Consider the following 15,000-nt stretch of genomic DNA (forward strand, 5'->3'; position numbering starts at 1 on the left):
AAGGTAAACACATCTTTAATTTGCAAAAACAGTACAACTTACTAGCATGTAATGTCATTTTCATATCATTCTTACACCAGACACCTATATTGCTACGATCGCAACGGCTCATCCCCGTCGCCAGCATTTTGCGCCTCCAACTCATCTCTGTCTCTGGAATTCTCAGCGTTCTGTTCTCGACATACATTTTTTTTCTTTTGGTTTCGAACAGAAAGAAAAAAAAGAGCAGCTAAAGAATGTAATTAACCTAGAATAAAAAGATTTTTAACCCTAGCTAACCGTACAAACATTCTCTCATCTTTTCTATCTTAATTAAGGTGTGTGTGTATGTGTGTGTGTGTGTATATATATATAGTGTACCCGCGCAAAGCAGCGGCGACAAATAGTTTTCGGGCTGTAATTAACTCATTTCGTTGAATAGTTTCCTTGTGGCAAAACAGTAAATAAAAATTTAATAATGAATCTTGTACATCAAATTGTCACGAATGAAATAACCATTAACCATAACAAATAAAAAACAGTAGTAAACAGAAGATCTATCCCCTAACTACTATGCCATGAAACAAAAGGTTCACATGCATCAAATCAATCACTCGTATAGCTTTTGCTAATCATCCTTAAATTTGGCCTTCACTCATGCTTAACCATTATTAATTTTTGGTTTGCATATTAAATGTTTCAACAAAATTCTTATGTTTCCGACTAGTAATTTTCATGCTTAAGCAAGTTGTAATGTTTTTTTTGTACAACAATAAAGCAAAGTTTAAGAAGGTTATAAATTCTTATGAAGCTATAAATTCTGAAAGAAATAACATCAAGTAAAGAAAAATAAGCTTGCTGAAGAATGGAAACTCGGTTTGAAGACCGGTGAAGAATGGAAAGTAAGGCAATAATATTCGTTCAGAATGGATTAACATTTATTCTATCAGAATGATTAGTAACTATATTCTATCATAATGTATTAGTATTTTACTTAGATTTCAATGTTTTGATTTGATTTTTAATCATTCCCAGTTTTATTCTTAAAGAATAAATGTAATTGTTAACCATTATTACTTATATTCTTTTAGAATGAATGTCATTTATGTATGTTCATAATTGTTTTGTTAAGAATGAATATAATTACTGATTTTAAGATATTAAAATTCTTTTCTTATCAAATTTGTATTCATTAAAAATTATTAATCTTGATAATACATGTTTTTAATATTTTGTCAGAATTTAATATTTTTTTTCAAGATTATCATAAACATATTCCTTTAGATTGTACGAATTAATATATTTATTATCGAAAAAACAAATTTTTTTTAAATTTATAGAATTAATTATTCCTTAAAATCTTGTACATCAAATTGTCACGTATGAAAGAACTATTAACCATAACATACAAAAAACAGTAATAAGACGATCTATCCTCCTAACTACTATGCCATGAAACAAAAGGTTCACGTGCATCAAATCAACCACTCATATAGCTTTTGTAAATCATCCTTAGATTTGGCCTTTAATTGTTCCCTTTTTAACTTGAGTGCGGCTGTCACTAATCCGGATTCAGGTGTCCATGGATCTGGCAGCAGCTTTATCTTTGCAGGAAGCTCAAACATGTCTAACTTTGCCTCTTTTCCTAACTACAAAACACAATTCATAAGAAAAAGGTGGGAGGATGTGATGAACAAAGATATAAACACCCTCATTGAAATATAAATTAAAACCAACTTTGGAGAGAGATTGGTGGACCTCGGAGACAGCCTCTTTTTTAGCACAAAGCTCAACATAATCATTGTAACTAAGGCCACCACTTTTAGCCCATTGCTTAAGAACCTGGTGTGCAGTGCAGAGACTACTAATGATACATAATAACTGGTCTATACAGTTAGATAGATTAAAAATCTTTTCTTCTAGGTTAATTTCATTCTTTGGCTGCTCTTGTTTTCTTTCTTTTCAAAACCAATGGAAAAAAATGTATGTCGAAAACAGAATGCTGAGAATGTAGGAGACGGAGATGAGTTGGAGGCGCAGAATGCCGAGAATGCCGAACAGATCTTCTCCCGTCGTCGGCAATGGGTTAAACACAATAATTTTCGATTAATGGTGTTTTTGTCAACAAAAACACAATCTCTCTCCAAAGTTGCTCCCATGACCTGCTGAACAGATCATCACGTGAAACTAATGTCGTCATTAATTGGTGTTTTTGTTAACAAAAATCCCAACTTTAGTCCTTTTTGATCTGTACTAAATAAACACAATAACTGGTGTGTACGGTTAGCTAGGGTTAAAAATCTTTTCTTCTAGTTTAATTTCATTTTTTAGCTGCTCTTGTTTTCTTTCTGTTCGAAACCAAAAGAAAAAAAAAAGTATGTCGAGAACAGAATGCTGAGAATGCCGGAGACGGAGATGAGTTGGAGGCGCACTCAAATTAAAAAGCGAACAATTGAAGGCCAAATTTAAAGATGATTTGCAAAAGCTATACAAGTGATTGATTTGATGCACGTGAACCTTTCTTTTCATGGCATAGTAGTTAGGAGGATAGATCGTTTGTTTACTGTTTTTTATTTGTTATGGTTAATGGTTCTTTCATACGTGACAATTTGATGTACAAGATTCATTATTAAATTTTTATTCACTGTTTTGCCACAAGGAAACTATTCAACGAAATGAGTTAATTACCGTCCGGAAACTATTTGTCGCCGCCGCTTTGCATGGGTACACCACTAGTATGTATATATATATATATATATATATATATATATATATATATATATATATATATATATATATAGACACACACACACACGTTAATTAAGAAAGAAGGGATGAGAGAATGTTTGTACGGTTAGCTTCGGTTAAAAATCTTATTTTCTAGGTTAATTTCATTCTTTAGTTGCTCTTGTTTTCTTTCTGGTTCGATACCAAAAGAAAAAAATGTATGTCGAGAACAGAATGTTGAGAATGTCGGAGGCGGAGATGAGATGATACAAAAATCATATTATTTTTTTACATCTTTCTCAACAACATACCTGCATAGAAACATGACATGTATTTTTTTTAAAAATAAATTAATCTTTAAAGATTTTTACTTAATAATAATAATAATAATAATAATAATAATAATAATAATAATAATAATAATAATAAAAGGTTTACCATGGTCCTCCTGCAAGACCCAAACCTTGGCGTTGACCAATTGTGTAAATCCAGAAACCCCTGTGGACTCCTAAAAAATCACCTGCTTCAGCATCGAATAATATACCTTCTTTTTCACGGATATGTTTTCCAACAAATTCTGTGAACCAAATCAGTATAATAATTACATAAATTTCCACTTAATATATATATATATATATATATATATATATATATATATATATATATATATATATGTATAATATATATATATATATATATATATATCATCTCCAAAGTTGGGATTTTTGTTAATAAACATAACATAAACATACCTTCCCAAGAAAGCATATTCCCTATGAATCCCTTCTTTCTTGGTTAGGCAAATCAAATTTCCGGGCAACCTTCGGACTTCTTCCTGATGATTTGATTGGTTTACATAGTAAATTCATGAATTCTGTTTTGTGTTTCATAAAGCAAACTTACTTACTTTTGGAATAATTCTAAGAGGAAGCACTAGTCTTTTAAATTGAGCTTGTGAGAGATATGAAAGAAAGTAGGTCTGATCCTTCACCATAAATTCTAATATGTATCCCTTACTGACAGGTATCAGGAAGTTGGTAATGAAAATAAGTAGAGCATATTTTTACCATATCCTTTGACAGCTGAAGAAATGAAAGCTCATTGGTTTCATCTGTAAGGGGGTGAATAACTTTTGCATAATGTCCAGAAGCAACAAACTCAAAATCCATGTTACTGATGGCATCCATGAACGCACCTACAGATATAAAATAAAAATGAAACTAATGACAACTAAGAACAATAAAAGATGAAAGCAAGCAATATGATTACGCACCAAATTTGAATCTTGTATTGCAAAGAACATCAGGGTTAGGTGTACACCCATATTTATACTCATCAATAAGGTAAGATGCCTGCAACATATTAACTTGTAAGCAATAAGTTCCATTGATGATGATGAATGTGAGAGAATGCATCAAGAGGGGTGTGACTAACCACTTTGTCCTAATATTCCTCTGTCAGATGTACAACTTCGAGTGCTACATCAACGTGAAAAAAAAATGTTGATATATTTCCTTCAATACTAATCAAACTTGGAGGAAACAAAGAAAAAGATCACATAATCATTGGTTTGAGTGATAGAATCGAGAAGTTAATCTGTTAAAACAAAGCAGGGAAATGTTTTTGAGCCTTCAAATCCAGTTAAGCACTAACGGAAATCTGAAGATAAAATGAGATGGATAATATGAAGGTGAAGAAAGTAACCTAATTGCAAACAGCTTTTGCGTACTTCAAATCCTCTTCCCATGGACATTTAGACCAAAAGTTTTGGAAATCTTCCTACAAACGAATTTAGTACCAGAACTAGCTAAGGAATTATAGGTTTTAAACTTCAAAATGCTCAAAGACAAAGAGAAAGGTAAAAGTAAAATAAGAAACCAATAAGAGAGGAGATTTTTATTCATTTCAATCATATCATCCAGCACAAAAATCGATGTTAAACTCTTGAATTGGAGCAGATGTATCATCCGACAAGAGATGAGAAATTTGCAAAAACTTACAATTTGAATTTTTAGATAGCCAACAAAATTAAGTTTATATTCGAAACGAGACATTATGGGCATAAACCTGAATGATTTGATTTGTATATGCATTGTAATGTTAATAAAAAGAAAAGCATACGCACTTTAAACCAGATTTTAAGGTAGAAAGCGGTGCAGGAGTGTCCGGATGCGTGGAGGAGGCGAAGTGCGACACTGTTATCAACGCCACCACTTAGAAGAACCGTAATTTTGAAAGGGCGCTTGCTATTGGTCATTGAGCAAGACAAGTAACTGTTGTCCAAATCAAAAGTCGTGGCGTTAGAAATTTGGGGAACTGCTGTAGATGATAGAGAACGAGGTGTGTTGATGGATAAGATTGTTCTATCAGCTTGAGGGTAGCTTTGTCGATTTATTAACCGCTAGGGTTTGTAAAGCTAACCGATGGGGATTGTGAAGCGAGTGTGAGACGAAAGCCTTGAGGGGTAAACAGTACAGCTTGGTGGTGGGATGAAACAGAGCGGCCATTGTTGTTCTGAGCATCATTTCATCGAGCTTTTGCGCCGTGTTGATGACACTGTGCGTGAAAATAATAATTTAGAATGAACTATTTACACTTTCACCCCTATACTTTAAATTTCCTGTCACTTTTATATCAAGACATAAAAAGTTAAACATTACTACTAGCCTAATAGAAAGCTCAGCATAATCATTGAAATATAAGGTAAACACATCTTTAATTTGCAAAAACAGTACAACTTACTAGCATGTAATGTCATTTTCATATCATTCTTACACCAGACACCTATAATGCTACGCTCGCAACGGCTCGTCCCCGTCGCCAGCATTTTGCGCCTCCAACTCATCTCTGTCTCTGGAATTCTCAGCGTTCTGTTCTCGACATACATTTTTTTTCTTTTGGTTTCGAACAGAAAGAAAAAAAAGAGCAGCTAAAGAATGTAATTAACCTAGAATAAAAAGATTTTTAACCCTAGCTAACCGTACAAACATTCTCTCATCTTTTCTATCTTAATTAACGTGTGTGTATGTATGTGTGTGTGTGTGTGTATATATATATATATATATATAGTGTACCCGCGCAAAGCGGCGGCGACAAATAGTTTTCGGGCGGTAATTAACTCATTTCGTTGAATAGTTTCCTTGTGGCAAAACAGTGAATAAAAATTTAGTAATGAATCTTGTACATCAAATTGTCACGAATGAAATAACCATTAACCATAACAAATAAAAAACAGTAGTAAACAGAAGATCTATCCTCCTAACTACTATGCCATGAAACAAAAGGTTCACATGCATCAAATCAATCACTCGTATAGCTTTTGCTAATCATCCTTAAATTTAGCCTTCACTCATGCTTAACCATTATTAATTTTTGGTTTGCATATTAAATGTTTCAACAAAATTCTTATGTTTCCGACTAGAAATTTTCATGCTTAAGCAAGTTGTAATGTTTTTTTTTGTACAACAATGAAGCAAAGTTTAAGAAGGTTATAAATTCTTATAAAGCTATAAATTCTGAAAGAAATAGCATCAAGTAAAGAAAAAGAAGCTTGGTGAAGAATGGAAACTCGGTTTGAAGACCGGTGAATAATGGAAAGTAAGGCAACAATATTCGTTCAGAATGGATTAACATTTATTTTATCAGAATGATTAGTTACTATATTCTATCATAATGTATTAGTATTTTACTTAGATTTCAATGTTTTGATTTGATTTTTAATCATTCTCAGTTTTATTCTTAAAGAATAAATGTAATTGTTAACCATTATTACTTATATTCTTTTAGAATAAATGTCATTTATGTATGTTCATAATTGTTTTGTTAAGAATGAATATAATTACTGATTTTAAGATATTAAAATTATTTTCACATGAAATTTGTATTCATTAAAAATTATTCATCTTGATAATACATGTTTATAATATTTTGTCAGAATTTAATATTTTTTTTCAAGATAATCATAAACATATTCCTTTAGAATGTACGATATAATATATTTATTATCGAAAAAAACAGATTTTTAAAATTCAGAGAATTAATTATTCCTTAAAATCATGTACATCAAATTGTCACGTATGAAAGAACTATTAACCATAACAAATAAAAAACAGTAATAAGACGATCTATCCTCCTAACTACTATGCCATGAAACAAAAGGTTCACGTGCATCAAATCAATCACTCGTATAGCTTTTGTAAATCATCCATAAATTTGGCCTTCATTTGGTCCCTTTTTAACTTGAGTGCGGCTGTTACTAATCCGGATTCAGGTGTCCATGGATCTGGCAGCAGCTTTATCTTTGCAGGAAGCTCAAACATGTCTAACTTTGCCTCTTTTCCTAACTACAAAACACAATTCATAAGAAAAAGGTGGGAGGATATGATGAACAAAGACATAAACACCCTCATTGAAATATAAATTAAAACCAACTTTGGAGAGAGATTGGTGGACCTCGGAGACAGCCTCTTTTTTAGCACAAAGCTCAACATAATCATTGTAACTAATGCCACCACTTTTGGCCCATTGCTCAAGAACCTGGTGTGCAGTGCAGAGACTACTAATGATACACAATAACTGGTCTATACGGTTAGATAGATTAAAAATCTTTTCTTCTAGGTTAATTTCATTCTTTAGCTGCTCTTGTTTTCTTTCTGTTCGAAACCAAGGGAAAAATGTATGTCGAGAACAGAATGTTGAGAATGTAGGAGACGGAGATGAGTTGGAGGCGCAGAATGCCGAGAATGCCGAACAGATCTTCTTCCGTCGTCGGCATTGGGTTAAACACAATAATTTTCGATTAATGGTGTTTTTGTCAACAAAAACACAATCTCTCTACAAAGTTGCTCCCATGACCTGCTGAACAGATCATCACGCGAAACTAATGTCGTCATTAATTGCTGTTTTTGTTAACAAAAATCCCAACTTTAGTCCTTTTTGATCTGTACTAAATAAACACAATAACTGGTGTGTACGGTTAGCTAGGGTTAAAAATCTTTTCTTCTACGTTAATTTCATTTTTTAGCTACTCTTGTTTTCTTTCTTTTCGAAACCAAAAGAAAAAAAAAGTATGTCGAGAACAGAATGCTGAGAATGCCGGAGACGGAGATGAGTTAGAGGCGCACTCAAATTAAAAAGGGAACAATTGAAGGCCAAATTTAAAGATGATTTGCAAAAGCTATACAAGTGATTGATTTGGTGCACGTGAATCTTTCTTTTCATGGCATAGTAGTTAGGAGGATAGATCGTTTGTTTACTGTTTTTATTTGTTATGGTTAATGGTTCTTTCATACGTGACAATTTGATGTACAAGATTCATTATTAAATTTTTATTCACTGTTTTGCCACAAGGAAACTATTCAACGAAATGAGTTAATTACCGCCCAAAAACTATTTGTCGCCGCCACTTTGCGCGGGTACACCACTAGTATATATATATATATATATATATATATATATATACACACACACACACGCGTTAATTAAGAAAGAAGAGATGAAAGAATGTCTGTACGGTTAGCTTGGGTTAAAAATCTTTTCTTCTAGGTTAATTTCATTCTTTAGCTGCTCTTGTTTTCTTTCTGGTTCGATACCAAAAGAAAAAAAGGTATGTCGAGAACAGAATGTTGAGAATGTCGGAGGCGGAAATGAGTTGGAGGCGCAGAATGCCGAGAATGCCGATGACGGGGATGAGCCTTGCATTATATGTGTCTGGTGTAAGAATGATATGAAAGTGGCGTTACATGCTAGTAAGGTGTATTGTTTTATTCTTACCACACATACACACTCACAAAAGACATGAATTTTGTTCCAAGTGGAAGTGGAAAGTCAACTGTAATAAGTTTATGCAAAGATTATCTGATTGTGACGTCTGCATATAGATGGTTGTAAACTTTAAACAATTGAGTAGAAGAAAAATACTACAAATAAGAAGATTGAAGTAGCTAATATTGTGATTGCGCTTGCTTTGGACTTCATCAATAAGTTGCCTCTAGCAAGTAAAATGTCCGAGTTAATTTCATTATAATCATTTTGGTAAAAGCAGTAACATCATCAATTCATCATTAATGGTGTTTTGTTTAGTGGCTTACAATGGTAGATGAAAAGGGGAGTCGATTATTGGTTGGGCAGAAAAAAAAAAATAGCAACAAGGGCTTTCTGATAGCTTCTTCCCTTCCAATTAAAAACTTCCTGCTTTGGACTTGTAGTTTAATTTTTTTTAATTTTTTTCATTATTGTTTTAATCAAACTTTGTAAAAAGTATTGTTTACTCAATCCAAAGTAAGGTTGTTAGTTTTTAACAATTAATTGATACTCAAGTTTTCTGTAATATTAAATAAATATATTTGAACATAAACAGAAACAGGAAACCCCTTAGCATATCGAATCCCTCAAACAATCTTGAGGTTTTGGTTTGATCTTGACGGGTTTACCAAGCTTAGATTTATCTTCCATTTTTGCAATATGACGACACTTGTCAGAAACAGAAACAGGAAACCCCTTAGCATCATACCATGATTCCAAAATTACCCCTGACCCCACACAAAGCTCTTGTTGATAAAAAGCTGCAAATTGGCCATCTGCAAGACCGTGATCGTCTTCAGGTAACTGGACAGTGCCAATAGCATACTTTTCTTCTATATGCAAACTGCAATCATAGAAAAGAGGGCCATGTCGAACCTGTCAAAAACACGTGTATATGTATATTAAGTTTGTTATTAACTGAAAAATTGAAGTCATGTAATGTTTATGTTTACCTTGCATCTTAAGTGGTTTAAGTTGTGAGGAGGATATACGCAGATCCTTCTGAAGGATCCAACACGAAATGATCGTCGTCTTTTATCAACCAAATAATAGTTTCTTGATACAAAAATCATATTATTTTTTTACATCTTTCTCAACAACATACATGCATAGAAACATGACATGTATTTTTTTATAAATAAATTAGTCTTTAAAGATTTTTACATAATAATAATAATAATAATAATAATAATAATAATAATAATAATAATATTATTATTAAAAGGTTTACCATGGTCCTCCTGCAAGACCCAAACCTTGGCGTTGACCAATTTTGTAAAACCAGAAACCCCTGTGGACACCTAAAAAATCACCTGTTTCAGCATCTAATAATATACCTTCTTTTTCACCAATATGTTTTCCAACAAATTCTGTAAACCAAATCAGTATAATAATTACATAAATTTCCACTTAATATATATATATATATATATATATATATATATATATATATATATATATATATATATATATATATATATATATATATATATATATATAATATATATATATATATAATATATATATATCCTCTCCAAAGTTGGGATTTTTGTTAATAAACATAACATAAACATCCCTTCCCAAGAAAGCATATTCCCTATGAATCCCTTCTTTCTTGGTTAGGCAAATCAAATTTTCGGGCAACCTTCGGACTTCTTCCTGATAATTTGATTGGTTTAAATAGTAAATTCATGAATTCTGTTTTGTGTTTCATAAAGCAAACTTGCTTACTTTTGGAATAATTCTAAGAGGAAGCACTAGTCTTTTAAGCTGAGCTTGTGAGAGATATGAAAGAAAGTAGGTATGATCCTTCACCATAAATTCTAACATGTATCCCTCACTGACAGGTATCAAGAAGTTGGTAATGAAAATAAGTAGAGCATATATTTACCATATCCTTTGACAGCTGAAGAAATGAAAGCTCATTGGTTTCATCTGCAAGGGGGTGAATAAATTTTGCATAATGTCCAGAAGCAACAAACTCAAAATCCATGTTACTGATGGTATCCATGAACGCACCTACAGATATAAGATAAAAATGAAATTAATGACAAATAAGAACAATAAAAGATGAAAGCAAGCAATATGATTACGCACCAAATTTGAATCTTGTATTGCAAAGAACATCAGGGTTAGGTGTACACCCACATTTATACTCATCAATAAGGTAAGATGCCAGCAACATATTAACTTGTAAGCAATAAGTTCCATTGATGATGATGAATGTGAGAGAATGCATCAAGAGGGGTGTGACTAACCACTTTGTCCTAATATTCATCTGTCAGATGTACAACTTCGAGTGCTACATCAACGTGAAAAAAAAATGTTGATATATTTCCTTCAATACTAATCAAACTTGGAAGAAACAAAGAAAAAGATCACATAATCATGGATTTGAGTGATAGAATCGAGAAGTTAATCTGTTAAAACAAAGCAGGGAAATGTTTTTGAGCCTTCAAATCTAGTTAAGCACTAACGGAAATCTGAAGATAAAATGAGATGGATAATATGAAGGTGAAGAAAGTAACCTGATTGCAAACAGCTTTTGAGTACTTCAAATCCTCTTCCCATGGACATTAGACCAAAAGTTCTGGAAATCTTCCTACGAACGAATTTAGTACCAGAACTAGCTAAGGAATTATAGATTTTAAACTTCAAAATGCTCAAAGACAAAGAGAAAGGTAAAAGTAAAATAAGAAACCAATAAGAGAGGAGATTTTTATTCATTTCAATCATATCATCCAGCACAAAAATCGATGTTAAACTCTTGAATTGGAGCAGATGTATCATCCGACAAGAGATGAGAAATTTGCAAAAACTTACAATTTGAATTTTTAGATAGCCAACAAAATTAAGTTTATATTCGAAACGAGACATTATGGGCATAAACCTGAATGATTTGATTCGTATATGCATTTTATTGTCAATAAAAAGAAAAGCATATGCACTTTGAACCAGATTTTAAGGTAGAAAGCGGTGCAGGAGTGTTCGGATGCGTAGAGCAGGCGAAGTGCGACACTGTTATCAACGTCACCATTTAGAAGAACCATAATTTTGAGAGGGCGCTTGCTATTGGTCATTGAGCATGACAAGAAACTGTTGTCCAAATCAGAAGTCGTGTCGTTAGAAATTTGTGGAACTGCTGTAGATGACAGAGAACGAGGTGTGTTGATGGATAAGATTATTCTATCAGCTCGAGGGTAGCTTTGTCGATTTATTAACCGCTGGGGTTTGTGAAACTAGTCGCTGGGGTTTGTGAAGCGAGTGTGAGACGAAAGCCTTGAGGGGTAAACAGTACAGCTTGGTGGTGGGATGAAACAGAGCGGCCATTGTTGTTCTGAGCATCATTTCATCGAGCTTTTGTGCCGTGTTGATGACACTGTGCGTGAAAATAATAATTTAGAATGAACTATTTACACTTTCACCCCTATACTTTAAATTTCCTGTCACTTTTATATCAAGACATAAAAAGTTAAACATTACTACTAGCCTAATAGAAAGCTCAGCATAATCATTGAAATATAAGGTAAACACATCTTTAATTTGCAAAAACAGTACAACTTACTAGCATGTAATGTCATTTTCATATCATTCTTACACCAGACACCTATAATGCTAGGCTCGCAACGGCTCATCCCTGTCGTCAGCATTTTGCGCCTCCAACTCATCTTTGTCTCCGTAATTCTCAGCGTTCTGTTCTCGACATACATTTTTTTTCTTTTGGTTTCGAACAGAAAGAAAAAAAGAGCAGCTAAAGAATGTAATTAACCTAGAACAAAAAGATTTTTAACCCTAGCTAACCGTACAAACATTCTCTCATCTTTTCTATCTTAATTAAGGTGTGTGTGTATGTGTGTGTGTGTATATATATATATAGTGTACCCGCGCAAAGCAGCGGCGACAAATAGTTTTCGGGCTGTAATTAACTCATTTCGTTGAATAGTTTCCTTGTGGCAAAACAGTAAATAAAAATTTAATAATGAATCTTGTACATCAAATTGTCACGAATGAAATAACCATTAACCATAACAAATAAAAAACAGTAGTAAACAGAAGATCTATCCTCCTAACTACTATGCCATGAAACAAAAGGTTCACATGCATCAAATCAATCACTCGTATAGCTTTTGCTAATCATCCTTAAATTTAGCCTTCACTCATGCTTAACCATTATTAATTTTTGGTTTGCATATTAAATGTTTCAACAAAATTCTTATGTTTCCGACTAGAAATTTTCATGCTTAAGCAAGTTGTAATGTTTTTTTTGTACAACAATAAAGCAAAGTTTAAGAAGGTTATAAATTCTTATGAAGCTATAAATTCTGAAAGAAATAACATCAATAAAGAAAAATAAGCTTGCTGAAGAATGGAAACTCGGTTTGAAGACCGGTGAAGAATGGAAAGTAAGGCAACAATATTCGTTCAGAATGGATTAACATTTATTTTATCAGAATGATTAGTTACTATATTCTATCATAATGTATTAGTATTTTACTTAGATTTCAATGTTTTGATTTGATTTTTAATCATTCTCAGTTTTATTCTTAAAGAATAAATGTAATTGTTAACCATTATTACTTATATTCTTTTAGAATAAATGTCATTTATGTATGTTCATAATTGTTTTGTTAAGAATGAATATAATTACTGATTTTAAGATATTAAAATTATTTTCACATGAAATTTGTATTCATTAAAAATTATTCATCTTGATAATACATGTTTATAATATTTTGTCAGAATTTAATATTTTTTTTCAAGATAATCATAAACATATTCCTTTAGAATGTACGATATAATATATTTATTATCGAAAAAAACAGATTTTTAAAATTTAGAGAATTAATTATTCCTTAAAATCCTGTACATCAAATTGTCACGTATGAAAGAACTATTAACCATAACAAATAAAAAACAGTAATAAGACGATCTATCCTCCTAACTACTATGCCATGAAACAAAAGGTTCACGTGCATCAAATCAATCACTCGTATAGCTTTTGTAAATCATCCATAAATTTGGCCTTCATTTGGTCCCTTTTTAACTTGAGTGCAGCTGTTACTAATCCGGATTCAGGTGTCCATGGATCTGGCAGCAGCTTTATCTTTGCAGGAAGCTCAAACATGTCTAACTTTGCCTCTTTTCCTAACTACAAAACACAATTCATAAGAAAAAGGTGGGAGGATATGATGAACAAAGACATAAACACCCTCATTGAAATATAAATTAAAACCAACTTTGGAGAGAGATTGGTGGACCTCGGAGACAGCCTCTTTTTTAGCACAAAGCTCAACATAATCATTGTAACTAATGCCACCACTTTTGGCCCATTGCTCAAGAACCTGGTGTGCAGTGCAGAGACTACTAATGATACACAATAACTGGTCTATACGGTTAGATAGATTAAAAATCTTTTCTTCTAGGTTAATTTCATTCTTTAGCTGCTCTTGTTTTCTTTCTGTTCGAAACCAAGGGAAAAATGTATGTCGAGAACAGAATGTTGAGAATGTAGGAGACGGAGATGAGTTGGAGGCGCAGAATGCCGAGAATGCCGAACAGATCTTCTTCCGTCGTCGGCATTGGGTTAAACACAATAATTTTCGATTAATGGTGTTTTTGTCAACAAAAACACAATCTCTCTACAAAGTTGCTCCCATGACCTGCTGAACAGATCATCACGCGAAACTAATGTCGTCATTAATTGCTGTTTTTGTTAACAAAAATCCCAACTTTAGTCCTTTTTGATCTGTACTAAATAAACACAATAACTGGTGTGTACGGTTAGCTAGGGTTAAAAATCTTTTCTTCTACGTTAATTTCATTTTTTAGCTACTCTTGTTTTCTTTCTTTTCGAAACCAAAAGAAAAAAAAAGTATGTCGAGAACAGAATGCTGAGAATGCCGGAGACGGAGATGAGTTAGAGGCGCACTCAAATTAAAAAGGGAACAATTGAAGGCCAAATTTAAAGATGATTTGCAAAAGCTATACAAGTGATTGATTTGGTGCACGTGAATCTTTCTTTTCATGGCATAGTAGTTAGGAGGATAGATCGTTTGTTTACTGTTTTTATTTGTTATGGTTAATGGTTCTTTCATACGTGACAATTTGATGTACAAGATTCATTATTAAATTTTTATTCACTGTTTTGCCACAAGGAAACTATTCAACGAAATGAGTTAATTACCGCCCAAAAACTATTTGTCGCCGCCACTTTGCGCGGGTACACCACTAGTATATATATATATATATATATATATATATATATATATATATATATATATATATATATATATACACACACACACACACGCGTTAATTAAGAAAGAAGAGATGAAAGAATGTCTGTACGGTTAGCTTGGGTTAAAAATCTTTTCTTCTAGGTTAATTTCATTCTTTAGCTGCTCTTGTTTTCTTTCTGGTTCGATACCAAAAGAAAAAAAGGTATGTCGAGAACAGAATGTTGAGAATGTCGGAGGCGGAAATGAGTTGGAG

General features: G+C 32.5%; 1 pseudogene; it reads right to left on the reverse strand.

Annotated features, from left to right (window-relative positions):
• Positions 1–9,016: 9,016 nt before the first annotated feature.
• LOC145121212 (uncharacterized) lies at positions 9,017–11,853 on the reverse strand (annotated as a pseudogene).
• Between the last annotated feature and the right edge of the window lie 3,147 nt (positions 11,854–15,000).

This window comes from Lactuca virosa, chromosome 6 (assembly GCF_052849685.1).
Source record: "Lactuca virosa cultivar CGN04683 chromosome 6, Lactuca_virosa_CGN04683_v6, whole genome shotgun sequence".
NCBI lineage: Eukaryota > Viridiplantae > Streptophyta > Magnoliopsida > Asterales > Asteraceae > Lactuca > Lactuca virosa.